Genomic DNA, 16,246 nt, shown 5'->3' with positions numbered 1-16,246 from the left:
TATTCTCTCACCAGTTGTTCTAAATACCCTATGTGATATCCATCGGAGAACTGAAATATGTCTACCCATTCTAATTTTGAAACAATTAATATAAGTTGTTAAAGGTATTCACCACACAAATATTCCTTTTCCAAGCATCATCTGCAAACTTTCCAAGTTTCTAACTATGCCACCTACTTGTGATATATTATATCCTGTAGTATACCTTACTAAGAAAACACTACTAAAAGAACTTAAAGTAAATCATGAATGCAAGGGTAAATAAGAAGCTCAAGACACTCCCATGACCACTAGCTGGGACTCTTGTCGCACCCCAGTTCCTGCACTTAAAGTAAATCAATAAGCACTGGGCATCTTCTTTGCCAGAATGATCCAATTCGTTAACTTCTTGAAGGGCAGTCAACTATAGAAGATCACCTCCGGCAGTGCGAAAATTGACTCTCGGGGATTGAAATACGCCTTGACGTTCGTCAACATATTGAGGAGCACATCACTGAATTACTTCTGACTCGTCATTCTTATATCCCTCCGTATGAGGGTGGATTGTCTAGATGATTTTTATTGTGTTGCTGCTAAATCATAGTACATTTTCTTTTTGGTTAATTATATCGTTAAGGGCTTCACTTTTAAATTTTTGGATGATGGATGAATCTACCCAATCTTAGGATAGTAATTTTGATGAATTTACGGTGATATCTATCCTGCTCATGTTAAAAATTCCTTTTATGATTATCTTTTCAATTTAACATATGATTTGACTGCTTATGATGATATATTTCATTGTTTGGATGATGGTCTTAATGCTTATATCATTATATGATTTATATGTTCTATTCGTTTACCTTTTGGATTATCATCTCTATGTTATTGGATTATTTCTTGGTAAATCCTTTGCCAATAACTGACAAAAAGGCGGAGAAGAAACCTACCCACCATAACAATGTTTGTTTTATGCAGAAATTGCTTTTTCCCTTGTTGCAGGTTATTCTTAGAAGACATTAAGGGGGAGCAGCATGATTTTGTATTACATGTCAAGTCTTGAGTTGTAAATTTTACTTTTGATATGTAATCTTTATTGTTTTGGTATATCATTGGTATAGACCATGACACGGTCGTAAGTTAGGTTATTTTTTTTGTCACGTAATTGATAAAAGGGGAGATTGTTAGTGCACCCACCTTTGCACACTTGTTTGTCAATCACATGATTACTTGTGTCAAATAGTCGGATGAGTTCTTGGCAAATGAAGACCGGCGATGCAACTGAATCAAAAGCACCAAAGCTACATTGAAGACAAAGAACCACTTCTACAATCTTGATCTTGCAAATAGATGGTCCCAACTCGAATAGGAAAACCTACTTAGGTCATCTATTCAAAGGCAATTCTAACTTCATGTTTTCTATCCTTTAGTCTTGGCTTTAGTAACTTCCAAGTTGATGAATGATTTAATGGACAAGGAATTAAAATGGAAAAATTTGTCCACATTCAGTAGGAAAAGATACCACCAAATAGCACTTTTGGTATAACCGAAGATACCTTCAGTGTGTTACCAAAAGCACTGAAAATAGTCCAACAACATTTCAAAGGTAATTCGGTACCACCAACTGGACATTTCGGTAACATCGACTACCACCGACGAACAAATTTTGGTGTCACTGAAAGGGATCTTTTACATTCAACAACTTCGGGATTTAATACAGTACTACCGATTGATAATTCAGTACCACCAAGTTCGGTGATACCGAAGCTAGCTTCGATAGTACTATAAACTAGCCGTTTTTTTATCCGTTAGAACTTTTTCTCTATAAAAGCTACTTGTAAAAACTTGTAAAAATAATGGATTAAGGCATCTTAGAGTCTCTAGTGTATCCCAAGCTTATCCTAGCCTACCTAGACTCTATCTATACGAGTTTCATGTTTTATTCATTGTGATATTTCACTTTTATGAGCATTCAAAGCTCCTATTAATGAAGAACATGAACTCATGCCTTCTCTAGAGTATAAAGACTAAACCAATACGAAAATCTTTTACCTTTTTGATACTCTAGAGTATTAATAGGTTGAATCCCTTAGGAAATCCACTCACTATCCTAGATAGGAGATTCAACCAACTCCCATTACCTTGGTCACCTTAATAGGTATATCTTATGCAAGGTTCTTGATCGTGAAGCTGAACCAACAGGAAAATCCAAGCTATGCGATCAAGGGAGCACCAAGAAGGTGATTCAAGCATGAGAGCGTGAAAATCAAGCAATCAAAGACGAGCTACACAAGAGGACTCAATCCGACAAGTAAGTGTCATTATTATGAATCCACAGTTTAGTCTCTATCCTCATGTAGGATTGAGGCTAAGAGTTTGCTAGCAACAAACTTGATTAGGTGCCTAGTGAGGGACCTTGGTAGGTGGGCCTAAACATAGGTGCCTAGTGTGGGGCCTTGGTCAGTGGGCCTAAACATAGGTGCCTTGTGTGGGACCTTGGCCAGTGGGCCTAAATGGAGGTGCCTTGTGTGGGACCATGGCCGGTGGGCCTAAACGGAGGTGACTTGTGTGGGACCTTGGCCAGTGGGCCTAAACGAGTGTTCTAGGTGTAGAACCTTTGCTCTTGCGGAGAGCATAAATTGGTATCCTTAGTGTAGGACTGTAAAGGTTATTAGTGAACATGTTTTAAAACCATTAATAGAGAAATCTGGTGCAATCTAGGATTTAGTTTGGATACCGGGAGTGGAGTAGGCATGTAGATGAACCACTATACATGCTTGTATTTAGAATTATCATTTGTGCATCTGTTTAATCATGCTTATATATGCTTGAATGTTTAAATTCTTATACATGATTGAATGAATGCTATTGATTGATAGGAAACACTTTTCACACACAAGTACACTATGATATAGGCTAGTTGCTTTATTTATTTATCTCAAGTAGCCATTATGATTGGACCCTTTATTGGCTTGGAAGCCCTTAGAGTTATATTGCCTTACTTGTTTTTAACTAATGATTGTTTAAGTTAAGCAATTAGGATTTTTAAATGGGCATAATATTTGAAAAGTCCTATTCACCCCCTCTAAGACCTTGTCTCATATTCATTCTTCACTATCAACAGTATAAACCGCAATTTCAAGCTAAAGGTTTTGGTGTAATCAACCGTTGGGGGAATGGCGCAATCAACTTCTCACTTTTCCTAGTTCTTCCTTATGTGGGGCATTACTAAGTCCATCATTCTTAATTTCCTCCAGGTCCTTAGGCTTTTCATCCCTCACTGGAATGGTTTTGTTAATAATCCTCCCACTCCTAGGAGTGGTGATAGACTTAGCCTGCTCCATTTAATTTGAAGAGCTTAGGTCACGAATTTCACATTGTGGTTTTAGATTGGGGAGGGCTTGGGCTGGAAGCATGCCTTTCTCCCCACTTGCTAAGTGTGACTTAATCCTTTGAATGGATGATGCAAACATTCTCATTGTTGTTTTGAGATCCTAGAATGCTTGTACCATATTCTGGTTGAATAACTCTTGTTTTTGCATGAATTTTTGAACCGTGTCCTCTTGAGGCCTCTTTTGATTCAAAAATTGAGTAAGGGCCTCTGTGGGTTAGTCATTTGTCCATTCCTCCAACTAAAATTTAGATAGTTTCTCTAGCTGGAGTTGTATGTATTTGAGGTGGGTCCTCTGAAAGGTCATTAGTAGTTATTTACGACATTTGATGGCTTATTCAATATCTCTTGAAAAGCTAATATTGTTGGGCAATTTTTAGTTGTATGTATGTTACAAGCACAAATACCACAAACAACTTCCATAACCTTTTCGGGTTCTGCCTTCTTAAATTCCATGGCCTCAAATTTTCTTTTGAGTGTATCCACTCTTGCATTTATATCATCTTCCGCTTTTAAAACATAAATTTCTCCCCTTTTCTTTGATTGAGTAAACTTAGAAATGGTGGTTCTTGAGGAGGTATCCACTACCAAAAAAAGGGGATAGGGCTACAGACCACGTTAGTTTTTTACTATGGATTTAAATCGCAGCTATATTTGCTACGGTTTTAATCCGTAGCTAAAAAGGTGCCACACCATTAATAATTAATGGTGGTGTAAAGGGCTTTATAGGGTCTAGAAAAATATATGTGTTCTATCTAAACCATCCATATATTTTGAAATATTATTATAGGGCATGAAACCAAAAATTAGTTAGATCGAAGGGTAAAGTGAACCACGCAGTGGGAAACATGGAGATTAAATCACATGTGCAGCATATGGTGTGGTTCACTTGGGCCTTCTATCTACTTTATTTTTGGGATTATTTACTAAAATTAATGGATGGAATGGATAAAGAAAATACATCATGGTGGGCCCCACAGAGCCCCTTCCAGGACTGTCCATGGGTCCCAACGCCCAAAAATGGGTGTGCGCTCAAAAGATAGCCGCATCCAAAACTCCCCCCATTTCTCTCTCTCTCTCTCTCTCTCTCACTTCATTCCCTAACCCCTTCTGTCATCTTCCTCCCTCTCTCTCTCTCTCCCTTCCTTAATCCTCTCACTCTCTCTCTTCCCCAACCCTCTCTCTCTCTCTCTCTCTCTCTCTCTCTCTCTCTCCCCCCCCCCCCATGGTCATATCTCCAAATTCGCTCGAAGCGGTGGTGGGGAAGATGAATGGTAGTTCTTCTATCCCGTCTCCCACCCATCGGATCCCTCAATCTCCTCTCCAGTTCTTGGGATTTCCACACCGATCAGATCCTCCCTGTAAGCTTCCTTCGGCCAAACCCTAGAACCCCCCAAAACACTAAAAAATAAAACCCCTAAGTCTCATATTTCTCTCTCTTCCATTTCAATTTTGTAGTTCCTGACCGAAAATACTGATTTCATGGTCATCAGCATCATTAGTCCGACCAGTGTTGGCAAATCAACGATACTAAGCAAGCTTTATGGATTCAATGATAGCTCGCCCTGTAAATACATTGAAAACTTCTCTGTTTTCTACTCAGATGCAGTTCGTTTGTTTTAGACTAATTGATGGTTAGGGTTATGCTAATGTTATTTTAAACTAGTGATTAGAGATTTGAGTTCTTAGGTTTGATTAGAGATAAGTTTGAGCTATTCTGATTTGCAGGAATGCTCCCACCTTTTACATTGCAGTCGGAAGAAACACGAGCATTGGCTAGGCATTGTACAATGGGAATTGAACTTAGGATTTCTGTTGAAAGGTTGATTCTTCTTGATACCCAAGTTCCTCTTACTATCCTTTTTGTTATTGCATTTCCCCCACCTTGGATTGATTAAATTTAGACTTAGATCCTTACTAATGTATTTTGAAGTCTTTCAACTTGCTTGAATAATATTTTTCTTTCCTCAGAACCCCGCTTCAAAAGTTTACACCATTGCATTTTCTTTTAATTCCATGGCTCTAGAAGTGTTTTGCTTCTTCTCATCTAGTCCTTACTTTCCAAGTTGTTATTTGACTATTGTTTTTCATTTTCATATGACAATAAAATTCTTCATGACATGCAGCCTTTATTCAGCCCTTCTATTTAGCTGTGATGATTAGACCTGATGGCTTGTCTTCAGTTTCTGTATTAAATGGTGAATCCTTGTCAGCTAACTTGGCTCATGAATTGATGGGTATTTAGGTACTTGTAAAGAAAAAAGAATCGCATTACAATTCTTTTTTTAAAGATTCGCACACTACTCACGCGATTACAGTTTTTAAGATTGTTTTAGAACATCTGATCTGGCATTATCCTTTTTGTGGTGGTGCAAGGAGCCGTTCTAGCTTGGTGTTTTCCTGGTATCCACTAGTCATGTTTTACTAGTGGTATCAGAGGGAGTTCATGATATTAATATGTGGCATCTGATGCGATGGTATGCCTTCCTCTTGGGATTCTATTATTAAATGTCATTTGTCCATTTGTCAGTAACATGCTTTTTGACAAAGTGAACTAGTATTTGTGCATAAGCAAACAAAAAATTTATGATGCCCATTAATGTGGAGACCACTGTATTGAAGCTTTTAGAAGCCACAATTTGCAAGCTCTGATAATCTGTCTCTCCATAAAGTATCAACCAGTAGTGTGGTGGCCATGAGATGTTTTTTCTGCACCATATTTTCATCGTGACTGGTTTATCTCTCTTCGCAGCCTTTATTCATACCAGTTCTGGAATTAGTTGCTGAGTTAACTCAATTTAGATGGGAGCTCAGTATCAGTGAACAAGTTTTCCTTTTTAAATAAAATCAAGAAGTTGACCTGGCAGGGGCCAAAGTTGGAAAACAAATTGTAGTTTGAGATTAACTTGAAGTTTTTAGCATTTCTGAATCCTTATGTCGGTAAGACCATTCTAACATCATGAAACCACCACGGCCAATAATCATGTGAAACCACCTAGGGGTGTGCTTAAGTAACTTGATTGGATGACTCCCATCCCTATAAAAGCTTGTGATAGCCTATAATGCCAATGGACTGTTGAAGCCATACAATAATTATGGCAGGCATATGGAACACCTATAAATAAGCTGTAACAAAAACTTGATCATGGTTTTAAGTCATTGCATAGAGTTCATGCAGTAGAATGTGTTAAATGTTACCTCCATAAAAATCATGGGTAGATTAGTTGAAACTAGGTTTATCCATGGCTGATGAGAAACCTAAAACATCTTTGTCACGCCCCAAATCAAGGGACGGATAGCTTCCATGATGCCCCGAATCTGGCACTCGACTTCCATACACCAAGTCCCAAGTTCGACGCACCAAAAGGAAGATTTTTGACTGATTTTTTTTTCTATATACATATAATAATATCTAATCATGAAGATCCATGATCAAAATACTAACCAACACTCTCCTTTATAAATCTTGATGGTTACAAGTATAATGCTTTACAAAAGGTACATAATGTCAACATTGCCAAATCAAAAAATAGATGCAATGTATCGAGAAAGCTAAGTTTTCCAAGCTACTCCAGCCCTGAAAAAAAGGGGAAATATGAAGCTTAGGCAAAAAGCCTAGTGAGTACACTCGTGTGTGCAGTGTATCCTACATGCAAGCAAGATAAATATGCCACGAAGAAATCATGTATGGTGAAAGGCGTGTAATACGTAAGCTATGATGTCAATGCCAATGCAATGCATATGCATCATAGTAATACTCTGAATCAATGCTACCAACATCACCAAGTCATATTTTCATTTCTCCTATACCACAGCCATAACTGTATTACATGCATCTACAATCACATCATCATCATTATATTGTTATACCATATCATAATTGTATATCTCGGGAAGCACTATGATCGACACCCATGCACCATACATTAGTAATCGACCTTGCATACCCGCCCTGCTGTGGACTTCCACCAATTGTATATCATGGGAAGCACTGTGGTCGACACCTATGCACCAGACACCAGTAATTGACCTCACATACCCGCCCTGCGGTGGACTTCCACCCGACATGCCAGTAGCGGACTTCATTCGTGCTTCTCCTCACCGGCGAGTCAGACCGATCGTTGTTTGCACCTCAGCCCTTAAGCAAGTTCGACCCACCTCTTCTCAACCTAACCTTGTCAGTGGGAGTCAAATCTATGACTCATGTATCCACTCGACCTGACCGTGAGGCAACCCTAGCTAGAATCGGGGTTTAGGGACTTTCAACCCAAGGGGCACAACATCCCCTACTATTTCCACACTTCCGGTGTCCCATTCATTTTCAGGGATAACCCAAGTCATCATCATAGATGTACATTTCATCATCAAGATCCAACTCATGTTATATGGCACGACTGTGGTATTTCGATCATCATGTATGTCATGATTATACATGAATTCAAGCAACCATGATAAGGCATACGTTCAAGTGCATGTGGTATGCATATAATGTCATGAGTTTAGGGTCTGCTTAACCTTTAAGGCAAAAATGATGTATAATCATCATATGCCACTATCAACTATATCAATCTATAATCATGTGACTAACCTGAAGAGGACATGTCTTACACATGAACAAATGTATTGAAGTACACTTGCACATACCATCATTCCATAGTACATGAATATGATCAATATCAACATGGTTAAGTAGATGAATTTAGTATACGAGGGAGTGGATCAACATTAATCAAGTATTAAATCACATGCTTTTATTAACCACAATTACTGACATCACTAATATCATCCATAACCATCATAATTACGAGCATTAATTGTAATTAGAGTTACACCATATCCTTCGCAAGATAGATATTCCATTAGTGGCTTTGGCCCGATATGATTTTCTTCTATTGGGACCATAAGGTTATACCTTAACTGGGCCTTATGGTTAATGAGTGGTGGTGACGTAAAGTACATGCACCAAGTGGTTATGAGATGAAAGGCTTAGACATAACATATGGTAAATGAGCCACAGGATGAATGGTGCTGGCGAAACTCATATAATGTAGTGAACTTCATCTTCACATGGGTTGTTAGTACATTGAATTTACAAATAATTATTGTAGTAGTTCTACAATGGTTTGGAAGGCACATGTAAACTTCATAAGATATAGTGAGCCATAAGTAGAATGACTTGGTATATAATATACACATAAGAGTTAGTTACGGTTGGATAATGCGGGTTTGTCTTATATAATGTAGTGGGTCCTATTTCCAAATGGTACTACAAGCAGATGGGTCCACACATAAACATTACAGTGGGTCCCAACAAGTAGATAGTATAGGTATTTCACATAAATTAAGGTAGTACAAGGAAAAACAGTTCAGATGCACAAGGCACATGTCAACGGGCTCCATCATCAACCTATTTGGTTAGTAAAACAATTGAACAGTGTGGATAAAATACATACATTGAGTGGGTTCGTAAGTGTTTGAAAGTTATACTATCGTCTGACTTATTTAGGAATTGGATTTAGGTCATTTTGGAATCATGTTCTAGATTTAGTTAGCCTAGTGGATAAATGGTGAAATATGCAATACTTACTTCAAGGTAGGGTCCATAATCGATCTAACACACGTCCTAAATTTACATACCTAAGAGGTTACACCATCAACGTAGTCCACGAGTCTGAGTAATCACACAATTCTCATATGCCCACATGGTCTTATGGCCACTCCATTATCAGAAGTCCATGTGGTTGAGAGGCCATGCAAATGTCACTCTACTAGTCATAATAAGGGACTTAAGGTTAGATGGTTATGTATTTTCATTACATCATAGTTCACATAATGGGGCAACCGCTTTACTAAACTTTCACATGGTCAGGCGATAAGTACCACAATTTCACATAGTTTAGTATGTATACGATTACTATCATGATCTAGTGTCCACACTTCAGAACTTCCAAATATAATTGAGCAATCATAATCCTATACATGAATATAAGGCTACACCAATTATGATGAGTCTTATACTATAACCACTTCACATGTCATATAGTTAATGGCTCATATTTGGTGTCACATGGTTAAGGGCTAAGAGCCACATTTCATCATACCATTTACAATTTAGAGATCACATCGCATAGAATCTAGGACCTTGATAGCATTAGCTTGGGTAACATAACCCAACATCACATTCGGTGTAGTGTACAACTTGATCATACATGATTCAAGTGTCGGTATCTATATCGATAAGCACAAACCTACATCATTGAATGACCATTAATGCCACTTGATTTCATACGGTTAGGTGTTTTTGTACGTATTTCACATTCATACAGTTAGATGACTACATATACTACATATACTCCACCATTGCCTATGATTAAGTGGCTATACATACATCAAATACCCACATAATTAATAGGCCAAACAGGTATATCACACCCTCACACCACTAGAGTCTAGATATTTGTTATAATTAAACATGTTTAAGAGTTTAAACACAAGTCACATGATCCTATTACTTGGGGCCGCACTCTAACCAAAGTTCAAAGTGATCAAGGACTGCCCATAATCAGCCCATTTGAGGGATTAATCATCATTACTTCAAAAATTACAATACCGGTTCATCATACATTCAACACATGGAGATTACAAACTCTTGTCGAAGAGGCCCAATTGTTGGCCCAAACAAGGCTACCACTGATGGGCCCACATGACATTCACTTAAAATGTCCCTTAACATTCTTGGGCCCACACACCAATGGAATTTACAATGGGTTCTATGCAGTAGACTCATAGGGCTTTTCCATGAAGTTATGTTGTGTGTAACCCACTTAAGACTAGGTTTGCTTTGATTTTAGTTGAAATCCTAAAATAATATGAGGAAGTGGATGGTCTGCATGGATTAAATAGATACACCATGGTGGTCTTAGGCTGGATTCAATAGTTAGGTACTTATTCTCACAGCCTTGTATTGTACGTCTATTTCAGGTTGGATTGACTGATCTTTGGGACAATGCCCTAAAGGGGACCCGGTACATGGGCTAGATAGGTTGAATATCTAATACATCATTAGGATGGCCCATAAAAAAATTTTAGTGATGAAAGTTCAATTTACATTATTTCATAATGTACGAGTATCTAATCATTGGATGGGCCTGATTCATGGTAACATACCATCAAAAGGGTTAATAAAATAGATAAACAGTGATGATCTTAAATATATATCATATCATAGCCATGGTGGATTAAGTGGCATAACACTTACATCGAAGTGGGTCATACCACACACAAGTTGAGATGGTTATCCTCCATTAAATATTCATAATCATTTGTTGGGCCCACAGAGATGTGGTCCATGAATCCAGCTCATCCATTATGTGTGTCCCACTTGGTTAAGGGGTCAAACTAAGTTTCAGATGCATCCAAATTTCAGGTAGACCCCAGCAAGTGTTTTATATATGCTCGAGCTCCGAGTTGCACTAACGATTCAAGGAGATCAAAGTTACATGGGTCCCAAAGTGATGTATTTATTATACCTACATTGTTCATCTATATTTAGAGATCATTTTAGAGCATTAAAATGAATCATATCCAAAGATTATTTGGACCTCACCACAAATAGCAGTGATGATAATGATTTCACAGTTAAACAATTCATAGGGCCCAGTATAACATTTATTTTCCATCCAATCTATTCATAAGGGCACAACGACCTGAATTAAGGTGAAAAACAAATTTCATATTGGTCCAAAACTTCTATAACCCAAAATTCAATGGTAGACACTCAATCCCCTATTGCTTTTGCAGTGTGGCCCACTTGATAGTTAGATCTATCTTATTTTTCTTCTCAAGCCTTAAGACAAGCTCGTCAAATGAATGGACAGTTTGGATATAACACATACCTCATGATCAGATTGATCCAGCTTCCTATTTTTTTGTATTGTATTTTTATTTATTTATTTTAATGGTGTGGGCCACCTAAGTTCCATGTACGGCTAATTTTTGGGGGTGACCCATTTTTAAAGAGGACCTATCAAATGCACGGTGTAGATGCTCGACATGCATCAAGGTGGGGCCTGTGGTGGGGCCCACTTCCTTCCAGCATCAGCAGCAGGATGCTTCTTACTACAGCATCAGTCACTGACAACAACAGCATCTAATGTTATTTATTTATTTATTTTATTTATTAATTTTTTAGGCTTTTTGTAGGTGGGGCCCACATCATGACGATCTACTCCGTCCACTAGATTCTCAGGCTCGTGACTGATATAATAAGCCTAATATTCGATATATTTTGGTGTATAGAAACATCACAGTGGCTCCAACCATTTATTACTATTAAAATAGTCTTTTTGATGGTGTGGCCTACCAGAGATCTGGATTGGCTTCATTTTTTAGCTCAGGGCCTAAAATGAGCTGGGAAATTGGATGGACGATGTGGATTAAATGCATACATCATGGGTGGGTCCTGTTGTGGTCCCACAGCCCCTTCCCTCATTTTTTCTTTTAAGCAGCAGCAGGGACGCTGCTTGCTACAACGTCCTCTGGACGTTGGCAGAACAACATCCACTCCTCCTTTTATTTTATTTTATTTATTTATTTATTTATGTATTTTTATGGTGTGGTGTGCACATGTGTGCATGGGTGTATGTGTGTTTGGCCAACAAAATGGGCCACACTATAGATGATTTGGATGGCTTACAAAATTCTAGTGGGGCCCATAATCAATGGGTCCCACATTAAGTCTAAAAAAAAATCCACACCATTAAACACATTATATCATCACCATTATTGATCATCATTATCACCATTAGACACATCATACTCTCCTATGTATCCGCACCATTGATCACATCATTATTATCAAATTGTCACCACTAATAATCATAAAAATAATCAAAAAGAAAATAAACTAAGAGTGGAGTGGGTGTACTCACCTTAATGAATTAGATGGATGGAAGGGATGGAATTGATGGTTGAGATCGATGGAAAAGGATGGGATTGATGGAGTTGATGGCCCACCAAGATCACTCCTCTCTCTCTCTCTCTCTTTTATGTAGAAAAATGGTGAAATGTTAAGGAATAAAGGGATATATGTAGAGAAATTGTTAAAATGTGGTTAAATTCAATTAATGTGATTTTAGTTACCTTAGACTAAGATTATGACAATTAATTCATGATTTGTAATTAATGGTGGATTAAAGGAGCATGGGATGGCATGGTGTGATGATGTCATACATAGGGTATGGAATGGAGAGGTGTTGACTTCGGGGAGCACATGAGAGATGGGAGGTATGGGTGTGTGACATCACACACATGGGTAGAGATTCTCTCACCCGTGTGGCATGTGCATGTTTGTATGACATGTGTTGTGCACATGTGTGGAATGGAGTACATGGTGCCTTACGCACATGATACACTAATGATTCTTCGCGGTGTATCTCACTAACGGAGTATCGTACAGATGCACGGGTTGTACCTTCATGATCGCGGCGATGGGGCGGTCGATATGAAAAAGGTTTTGGGGTCTTGAGGTTCTGGTCAGTTGGGTGTGTACTATGGATGGCCAATCCAGGTCTAGCTAAGGGTGCTGATCATGTATACATAAGCATAGAAAGTCATACGGAAAGTCTTACAATCTCTTCTTCTTTTGGTCCCTATTTCGTGTGTATGGTGCAACGTTTAAACACTTGTTTGTTTTTTCTAAGATAGCTCTGTGTGATAGTTTTTCTTTTCTTTTCAAGTCATATCCAGTTAAGTTAGCTAGTCAAGCATGTATCTGACCAGGAAGCTTTCCTTTGTGTAACTATGGAGACCCACAAGTGGGGTATTCGCAAGTTGGCAAGATACATGAAGTATAACTATGGAGACCCACCAGTTCTTATAACTGAAAATGGTATTGTCAAATTTGCAGTTTTAGGCGCATTTGTAGGTATGATGGATTTCTTTGTTTATATTGAATGAATAAGCCATTGTGTGATGCTTGTTCAGATAAATCCTGATTTTTCTTTTATTAATCCATTTTTCAAGTTGTTTCAAGTATTCTAAATTATCTAAAGTACATAAGTAAGATTGTATTTTTTTTTTATCTATTATAGATATTTTATTTTTAAAGAAAAAACTTTTATTGATGTTCTAGTACATGAATAGATTCAAGAAGCGATTTTGGTGTACGGATTTGTCTGGCATAAGCAATCACAATTGAAGCCGATGGATGAGAAGATAGTAGCTGTCGCGCTACAAGGTGAAAGATGTGTATTTACTTCAGTTGGATAGAATGCTCCTAAATAGTAGCTGTCACACTAAAGTTCTTTATTTTCTAGGATAGGTTATGCTCCATTTGAGTTTTTATTTATATAGATTGTCGATAAGAATTCTCCTAAATTTTTTGGAAGCTTTTTTTGTGCCAATTATTTCAAGTGTCTGATCCTACTTCAAATGTTCTTACTCCAGTTCAGATACTAATGCGGTAAACCAGAAACTTTCTTTAAATCATTTTGGTGACAGAAGTCTTTGCATGTGTACATGCTTCCACTTTAGATAACTATTACTTAAAGCATGGTAAAAGATGTTGCTTATGCATCATTGAATTAATAGAGATGACCTTTTATTTTTCTTTCTCTAACTTTTTGGTCCATGCAAACTTATTTTTTGGTGATCTTGTATAGTCTGGTTTGACCAAACCAATGAACTTGCCAATCCATTGACTAGTCTTTCTTTGAAGACACTTATTTTTTTATGCATGTCTACCATATATCTTAGTTGTTGTCTTGTCAGAAAAATAAAGTCACTGTTATTACTAATTTTCTCATTTTAGTTTTTTACTTTAATAGGCTCAGATTAAATTTGGTTTTGTTTTGTGCAACATTTCAAAAAGTAGCATGTATCGGTTGCTAGAGCCATGACTTTACACGTTTCTTTTTTAGATTATTTTTCTACTCATGTGCTTCAAGCGTGACGACTAAAAGTTATGGAATGAAGATTTGCATGAGTCTATGTGAAAAGGTTATGGTGAATTTTAAAATCCTTCGCACCACGTAAAATAATTCTATTATTGTTTTGCTTATAAGTTTTAATCAGTTAAGGTGGGGAACATCCATGTTGAAGTCCTACACAATGTCGACATGCAGTATGTGTACCCATTTGCCTTAGTTCTTGGGCATTTCATGCTTATGCAAGACCTTGGGTTCAAGTCAAAATGTGAAGATGGATTTCTAGCCTCTTTTAACTATTCTCCTTTTGACTGAAAATTTTGATTTGTTCTATGAATGTTGTGTTTGATTTGCAAGAAATGATAACAAATTATACATTTCCTGAAGCTCAAGATCACATAATTCCTCTACATAGAGTTCATAGGTGTGAAATAATCAGATGATGCATGCATGCATTTTCTGTATGTAGCAGGTTCTCCATTGGTCCAAGCCTAGAAAACCTTTCTATATGCGACCTTTTATCTTTTCGGTGGACTTGAATTAGATTTTGAAAAGGGTGTAGGGTACCGTTGCATTCTCATTTTGGATGGTGAACATGCATGTCTACCTTTTTCCCAAACTGGCAGTTTTATTTTTATGTAATTTAATTTTTTTAGGATGGGGTCTTATTGATTTGGCATATGTACTTGAGGATGAATGCTTCTTCTTCTTCTTCTTCTTTTGTTCTGAAATTCTGTTTCCTTTCAATTCACTTTCATTGCAGTTGGTGCCTTTTGATCTTTGTTGTCATTTTCTTGTTGCTGAATGTTGATGGTAAGTTCAATCTCAACATGTTATTGCTGAAGTTGATAAATGGTTAGCTTTGGATTCTTAATTGAATAAACTTCCCTGGATCTGTTCATTTAATTGGGTTTTCCTTTTGATTCTTCTTAAATTTTTTTTTTTTTTTTCAAAATTTTCTTCTCCTTTTATGAATGTGTGTTTTGTTGATTTGGAGAGATGGGTGTCTCTGGATTTTCTTTAGATTTTAGGGAATTGCTGCTTTCCATTAACATGAGGGCTATTTCTTGACTTAGAATGCTACAGATTTTCATTTTGTAATTCTCTTGATTAAACTGAATGTTTCTAATTATGTTCACTTATGCATCCAAATGCAGCCTTAAATGTTTTTTCCCTCTTAGATGCTTCTTAACTTCACAACCTGGAATCTGGATTCAAGCTGCACGAGATCCTTGAAATGTTGAGTTTTTTGTTTTCAATTTTAGTAAGAAGGGACTGATATCTTGATGTCCTGTTCTTAGAAATTTGTAGTTTTCTGAGTCTTCCATCAGATTCTACATGCAGCTACTAAGAACGAAGAGTTCATGCATTATTATTTATACACAAATCTTCTACTAATAAACTGGTTTATTGTAGGATGTTCATGATAGACACTTGTTCTACTAGTGGCTTTTACGCATCTAACTGAAGGAAGAAATTAGAGTTCCTAGCAATAACGATTCTGCATACAGTGCTCATGACTTTGATGCTTCCTCTACATCTCTGGCCAATATGCAGATGCCATCTCTAACAGCATATTTAAGCTCCACTTTACCAACTTACGCACCACAAACCAGCTCAGGCATTAATGATCTACCAGGTTTGGGTCTACCTACTCCTGCTACTCCTTCACCGCCTCTGTTGAATCTTAATGGAAAAACAGTCCTCGATCCAAGCTCTTTACAGAGGAAATGGGGCCAACTGCCAATATCTTTATCACATGTTGTTTCATCAGCATATTGCATGATATTAGCGCCTATTTGAAATGATTGTGAAATGTGGACGGGATGCCTGCCCTCTTACCCGAAATGATACCAACCTTGCCTTTCTAAACACCTCGTCTAGCAACCTATGTTAATTATGAAAGCGTCTATCATTTCTCTCTGCCTAAATGGACCACAACCCCGCTAGA

The 16,246-nt window shown here is 37.5% G+C and overlaps 1 long non-coding RNA gene across 1 annotated transcript; it reads left to right on the top strand.

Annotated features, from left to right (window-relative positions):
• The first annotated feature begins 5,032 nt into the window (after positions 1–5,032).
• Positions 5,033–14,122, top strand: LOC131235358 (uncharacterized). Its single transcript, XR_009166080.1, has 3 exons — positions 5,033–5,214; positions 5,497–5,615; positions 13,817–14,122. It is a non-coding gene; the product is annotated as an uncharacterized LOC131235358 (long non-coding RNA).
• The last annotated feature ends 2,124 nt before the right edge of the window (positions 14,123–16,246 follow it).

Source organism: Magnolia sinica, chromosome 19 (assembly GCF_029962835.1).
Source record: "Magnolia sinica isolate HGM2019 chromosome 19, MsV1, whole genome shotgun sequence".
NCBI lineage: Eukaryota > Viridiplantae > Streptophyta > Magnoliopsida > Magnoliales > Magnoliaceae > Magnolia > Magnolia sinica.
The sequence above is the reverse complement of the archived record's forward strand: the minus strand, read 5'-3'. Positions and strand labels throughout refer to the sequence as shown.